Raw genomic sequence first — 6,809 nt, forward strand, 5'->3', positions numbered from 1 at the left:
TGCGAACACTGGGCAAAAATAAGAGCATCGCATTTGCGACAATTATGTCGCATTTGCGAAACAGCAGACATCGCATAATGCAATTTCTTAGCAATATGATACATCTTAATAATGAATCTATTTTTGTTAGGGTGATCGTATCCAGGCCTCGATTGGGAAGTATGTAATTAAGTTTTTCGGACCAGATACAAGAACTCGGCTTATATCGCATGAACTACTTTGTTGTCGTACCGAACAACTTGAGTTTAAAGATACTACTCACAAACCGAGGCTGACATTTAACACAAAGGACAACGGTTGAGGAAATATTTGATTCTTCATTTCATATGAATATATTTAACTTTCGTCCTTTTGATCAGCTAACANATTCACCCGAGCCCTCGGGGCTCCAAACCAAACATACACACAACCTCAAAAATATCCTACGGACTTATCCGTGCGATTAAATCGCTAATATAACATCATAAACATCAAATTAAGCCTCAAAATCCATGATTTCTTCCAAATTTCATAAAACATCAAACTTTCCATTTTAAGTCTGAAACACGTCAAACGACGTCCGTTTTCAACCAAACTTTACAGAAAGTGCTTAAACCATATATAAGACCTGTACCGGGCACCGGAACCAAAATACGGGCCCGATACCAACACGTTCTAATCAAATTACATTTCCAATTTCCTTAAATATTTTTAGAAAACAATTTTACTCAAAAATTCATTTCTCGGGCTTGGGACCTCGGAATTCGATTCCGGGCATACGCCCAAGTCCCATATTTTCCTACGGACCCTCCGGGACATTCAAATCACGGGTCCGGGTCCGTTTACCCTAAATGTGGACCGAAGTCAAATTTATTTATTTTAATATCAAAACTTAGCATTTTTCACAGAAATTCATATTTAGACTTTTCGGCTACGCGCCCGGACTGCGTACGCAAATCGAGGCGATCCTAAATGAGTTTTTCAAGGCCTCGGAAGCACAGAATGAATTAGAAAACAAGTGATGACCCTTTGGGTCATCACAGCAAGTCTATAAGCCACCTCTCCCACTCGATCAAGAATCTCAAACGGGCCAATGAACCTAGGGCTAAGCTTTCCCTTCTTCCCGAATCTCATCACGCCCTTCATAGGCGACACTCGAAGCAATACCCGCTCACCAACCATGAAAGCCAAATCTCGAACCTTGCGGTCGGCATAGCTCTTTTGCCTGGACTGAGCTGTACGAAGTCTGTCCTGAATGATCCTGACCTTGTCCAAGGCATCTTGTACTAGATCCGTACCCAACAACCGAGCCTTTCCCGGCTCAAACCATCCAACCGGCGACCGACACCGCCTACCATATAGAGCCTCATAAGGAGCCATCTGAATACTCAACTGGTAGCTGTTATTTTAGGCAAACTCTGCCAAAGGCAAGAACTGATCCCACGAGCCTCCAAAGTCAATGACACAAGCTCGGAGCATATCCTCCAAAATCTAAATAGTCCGCTCGGACTGCCCGTCCGTCTGAGGATGAAACGATGTGCTCAACTCAACCCGCGTGCCCAACTCTCGCTGAACTGCTTTCCAGAAATGTGAGGTAAACTGCGTACCTCGATCCGAAATGATAGACACGGGCACACCATGAAGTCGAACAATCTCCCGGATATAAATCTCAGCTAATCTCTCGGAAGAATAGGACACTGCCACAGGAATAAAATGTGCTGACTTGGTCAACCTATCCACAATAACCCATACTGCATCGAACTTCTTCTGAGTCCGTGGGAGTCCAACAACAAAGTCCATAGTGATACGCTCCCACTTCCACTCAGGAATCTCAATCTTCTGGAACACACAGCCAGGCCTCTGATGCTCGTACTTAACATGCTGACAATTCAAACACCGAGCCACATACGCAACAATGTCCTTCTTCATTCTCCTCCGCCAGTAATGTTGTCGTAAGTCCTGATACATCTTGGAGGCGCCCGGATGAATAGAGTACCGGGAACTATGGGCCTCCTCTAGAATCAACTCCCGAAGTCCATCCACATTAGGCACACAAATACGACCCTACATTCTCAAAACTCCATCATCTCCTAGTGTGACCTGCTTGGCATCTCCATGTTGCACCGTATCTCTGAGAACACATAAATGAGGATCATCATACTGCCGATCTCGGATACGCTCCAACAAAGAAGAGTGAGCAACTGTGCAAGCTAATATGCGGCTGGGGTCAGAAACATCCAACCTCACGAACTGATTGGCCAAAGCCTGGACATCCAAGGCAAGCGGTCTCTCACCGACCGGAATATACGCCAGACTGCCCATACTGGCTGACTTCCTACTCAAAGCATCGGCCACCACATTGGCCTTTCCCGGATGATATAAGATAGTGACATCATAATCTTTCAATAGCTCCACCCACCTTCTCTGCCTCAAAGTTAACTCCTTCTGCTTGAACAAATACTGTAAACTCTTGTGGTCCGTGAACACTTCGCATGCCACGCCATACAGATAATGCTCCAAATCTTCAGCGCATGAACAATGGTTGCTAACTCCAAATCTTGGACTAGATAGTTCTTTTCATGAATCTTCAACTGGCGCGAAGCATAAGCAATGACCTTGCCATCCTGCATCAACACCGCACCAAGCCCAACACGAGATGCATCACAATAAACTGTATATGGTCCTGAACCTGTGGGCAAAGCCAACACTGGTGCCATAGTCAAGGCTGTCTTGAGCGTCTGGAAGCTGCCTCGCACTCATCCGACCATTTAAATTGGGCACCTTTCTGGGTCAACCTGGTCATCGGGGCTGCAATAGATGAAAAGCCCTCCACGAACCGACGATAATAGCCTGCCAAACCCAAGAAACTCCGGATCTCTGTGGCTGATGTGGGTCGAGGCCAGTTCTTGACTGCCTCTATATTCTTTGGATCTGCATGAATACCCTCTGCTGAAACCACATGCCCCAAGAAAGCAACTGAACTCAACCAGAACTCACACTTTGAAAACTTTGCATACAGCTGACTATCTCTCAAAGTCTGAAGAACCACTCTCAAATGCTGGCCATGCTCCTCCTGACTGCGGGAATAAATCAAGATATCGTCAATGAAGACTATCACGAACGAATCCAAGTAAGGCCTGAACACTCGGTTCATCAAATCCATAAAAGCTGACGGGGCATTCGTCAACCCGAATGACATCACCAAGAACTCATAATGCCTGTACCGAGTGCGGAAAGCTGTCTTAGGGACATCGGATGCCCTAATCTTCAACTGATGGTAGCCTGATCTCAAGTCGATCTTAGAAAACACTTGGGCACCCTGAAGCTGGTCGAAAAAATCCTTAATCCTCGGCAATGGGTACTTATTCTTGATTGTGACCTTGTTCAATTACCGGTAATCTATACACATTCTCATCGATCCGTCTTTCTTCTTGACAAACAACATCGGCGCACCCCACGGCGAGACACTGGGTCGAATGAAGCCCTTATCAAGCAAGTCTTGCAACTGCTCCTTCAACTCTTTCAACTCAGGCGAGGCTATGCGATATGGCGGAATAGAAATGGGCTGAGTGCCCGGAGCCAGATCAATGCAAAAATCAATATCCCTGTCAGGTGGCATACCCGACAGGTCTAAAGGAAAAACCTCAGGAAACTCACGAACTACAGGCATAGAATCAATGGAAGGAACCTCGGCACTGGAATCACGAACGTATGCCAAATAGGCCAAACACCCCTTCTCGACCATCCGCCGAGCCTTCATATTTATTGATGATTATTTATCACTTACTGGGTTGAATTGACCAGTGATGTCGCTCGTCTCTTACATTCTAAATTGAGGTAATATCTCGTGCTGTTATGGGCAATGGTCACATTCTTGGCACTGTATCAATCCTCTATAGATTGGCGGGCAAGTGTGTACAATCCTTAGTTCCTTATTCCCCAGTATGATCATATTAAATTCGATTTCATGTCCAGTCAATAATAGGTCTATCTCTGTGTGTCTCTAATGACCCTTCGATTCATTAACTCTTACGCATATGAATTCGATGACTCTTGTATATTATTCTCTTCATATTAAATCTACTGCTCACTGTGTGTGGTTTGGTTACTATCTTAATAATCTAGGATTAATCTTTAGTGTAATTCCTGTGGTACGACAGATACGGCGCAAAATATAGATGACACATAGAGAGTAGGTAGACCCTGGATCAAATAACACTGAAGCACCCCTACTAAAAACCAAAACTGTACCTGTGATAACTGCATCGGAAGCCTCAGCCTCCGGCCTAGCTGGAAGAGCATAAAATCGGGGCTAGGCCCCACCACCCTGGACAATATCTCTAGGCTGGCCTGCTGCTGGCCGGCCTCCACCTCTAGCGGCCTGAGCTCCACCTCTAGCACCTCTACCTCCACCTCTAGCTGGCTAGGCGGGCTGTGGAACACCTGGTGCCTGAACCATAGCATGGGAACCCTGCTGTTGCGGCTGAGTACACACTAAACTCGGACAAGCCCTCCGGATATGACCATACTCACCACACTCAAAGCATCCACCTGAGTGCTGCGGTTGAGGAAACTAAGACTGACCCTGACGACCTAAATGACTACCCCGAAAACTCTAGAGCGGCGGTGCACTGTAGGGCTGCTGATCAGATTACTGTGTATGAGAACCACGGCCACCTGAAGCACCGTGAGAAGCCTGAAGCGCTGACTAAAAGGGACTAGGAGGATGGCCTCTACCATATGAATCCCTGCCTCCAGACGAGGTACCACTGAATCTGCCTGAATGACGGGGCCTCTTGTCAGACCCCTGACTACCTCCCCGTGACAAAACCATCTCGACCCTCCTGGCCACATTGTCCGCCTCCTGGAAAGAAATATCACTCCCCATCTCCTTATCCATCTGAAGTTGAATGGGCTGGATAAGTCCCTCGATGAACCTCCTCTCTCTCTCTCTCTCTCTCTCTCTCTCTCTCTCTCTGTGTGTGTGTGGGGGGGGAGTATAAGTAGAGCATGACGGGCCAACTCAATAAACCTGGTCTCATACTGGGTAACAGTCATCGAACCCTGCTGGAGACGCTCAAACTGCCTCCGGTACATCTCCCTCTAAGTAACGGGAAGAAACTTCTCCAAGAATAACTGAGTAAACTGCTCCCAAGTCAAAGCTGGCGATCCGGCTGGTCTAGCCAAACAATAATCTCTCCACCAAGTCTTGGCGGATCCACACAAGCGAAAAGTAGCAAAATCGACCCCATTGGTCTCAACTATCCCCATGTTCCTGAGAACCTCATGACAGCTGTCCAAATAATCCTGGGGATCCTCAGAAGGTGTACCGCCATAAGTAGTGAAGAGCTTGGTGAGACCTATCCAACCTCCACAAGCCTCCAAAGACGTAGCTGATCCATCACCGGTTTGTGCGGCTGCTTGGCTGAAGAAGCGATACATGACCTCGCCATTCGCGAAAGAACAAGAGTAGAGGTTTCAATTTAGCATTGAGAGAACCAAATCGCACGACAGGAAAGAATAGATGTGAAGTTTTTTCCTAACTCTGTAGCCTCTGGGGGATAAATACAGACGTCTCCGTACCGATCTCTCAGACTCTACTAAGCTTGTCTCCGTACCATATAACAACATTGTTGCGGCGTGCAACCCGATCCATATCATTTATCACTGTTGTGGTGTGCAACCCGGTCCAAATATATCATTGTTGCGGCGTGCAACCCGACCCAAACATATCATTGTTGCGGCGTGAAACCCGATCCAAATATATCATTGTTGCGGCGTGCAACCCGACCTAAATATATCATTGTTGCGGCGTGCAACCCGATCCAACTATATCATTGTTGCGGCGTGCAACCCGATCCAAATATACAATCAACATCAACCATAACAAGAGTCCCGGCTAGGGATCAATAAGAACTATACTATCCCAGCAAGGGAGTCAACAATAAGAATGAACACATCCCAGCAAGGGAAAATCAGCTATAACCAAACATGTTCCAACATCTACTACCTCAACTAACACAAATGCTCAACCATGAGTAATCTCTACGAGAGTAATTATAAACCTTGCTCAACACAGGGAGTCAACAAATTAGACATTCGTAGTAGTTCTCAATAACACAATAATTTCAATTTAAGACTCACGGTCATGCTCGACACCGATGTATAGATACTCGTCACCATGCCTATACGTCGTACTCAACAAGAACCAAGTAGCAAATAGGACACAACTCTTAATCCCTCAAGCTAAGGTTAGACCAAACACTTACCTCGATACCACGAACTCAGTTCAAGCCTCAACTATAGCTTTACCTCGTGATTCCACCACCAATTCGCTCGTATCTAGTCACAAGTTACTTAATTACATTAATGAATGCTAAATAAACAATTTCTAATGTATGGAAATAAGTTTTCTAAAGCTTTTCCCAGAAAGTCAAAAATCAGCCCCGGGCCCACATGGTCAAAACCCGAGGTTCGAACCAAAACCCGACTACCCATTCACCCATGAACTCAAATATATAATTTGTTTTGAAATCGGACCTCAAATCAAGGTCCAAATCTCTATTTTTTGAAAAACCTAGGTTCTACCCAAAACACCCAATTTCCTCCATGAAAATCATTGATTTTGAGTTGAAATCATGTTAAAAGGTGTTAATGATTGAAGGAAACTAGTAAAAATTGACTTACAATCGATTTGGAAGAAGAGTTGTTCTTGGAAAATCGCCCTAGGGAGTTCTTGTTTTGAAAAGATGTGAAAAAGGGTTGTTTTTTGGCTAAGTATAAAAAGTTGTAGGCTGCAGTTATGGGAATTGCGAAGGGGGGTTGGGAAA

This window comes from Nicotiana attenuata, chromosome 2 (genome assembly GCF_001879085.1).
Source record: "Nicotiana attenuata strain UT chromosome 2, NIATTr2, whole genome shotgun sequence".
Lineage (NCBI taxonomy): Eukaryota > Viridiplantae > Streptophyta > Magnoliopsida > Solanales > Solanaceae > Nicotiana > Nicotiana attenuata.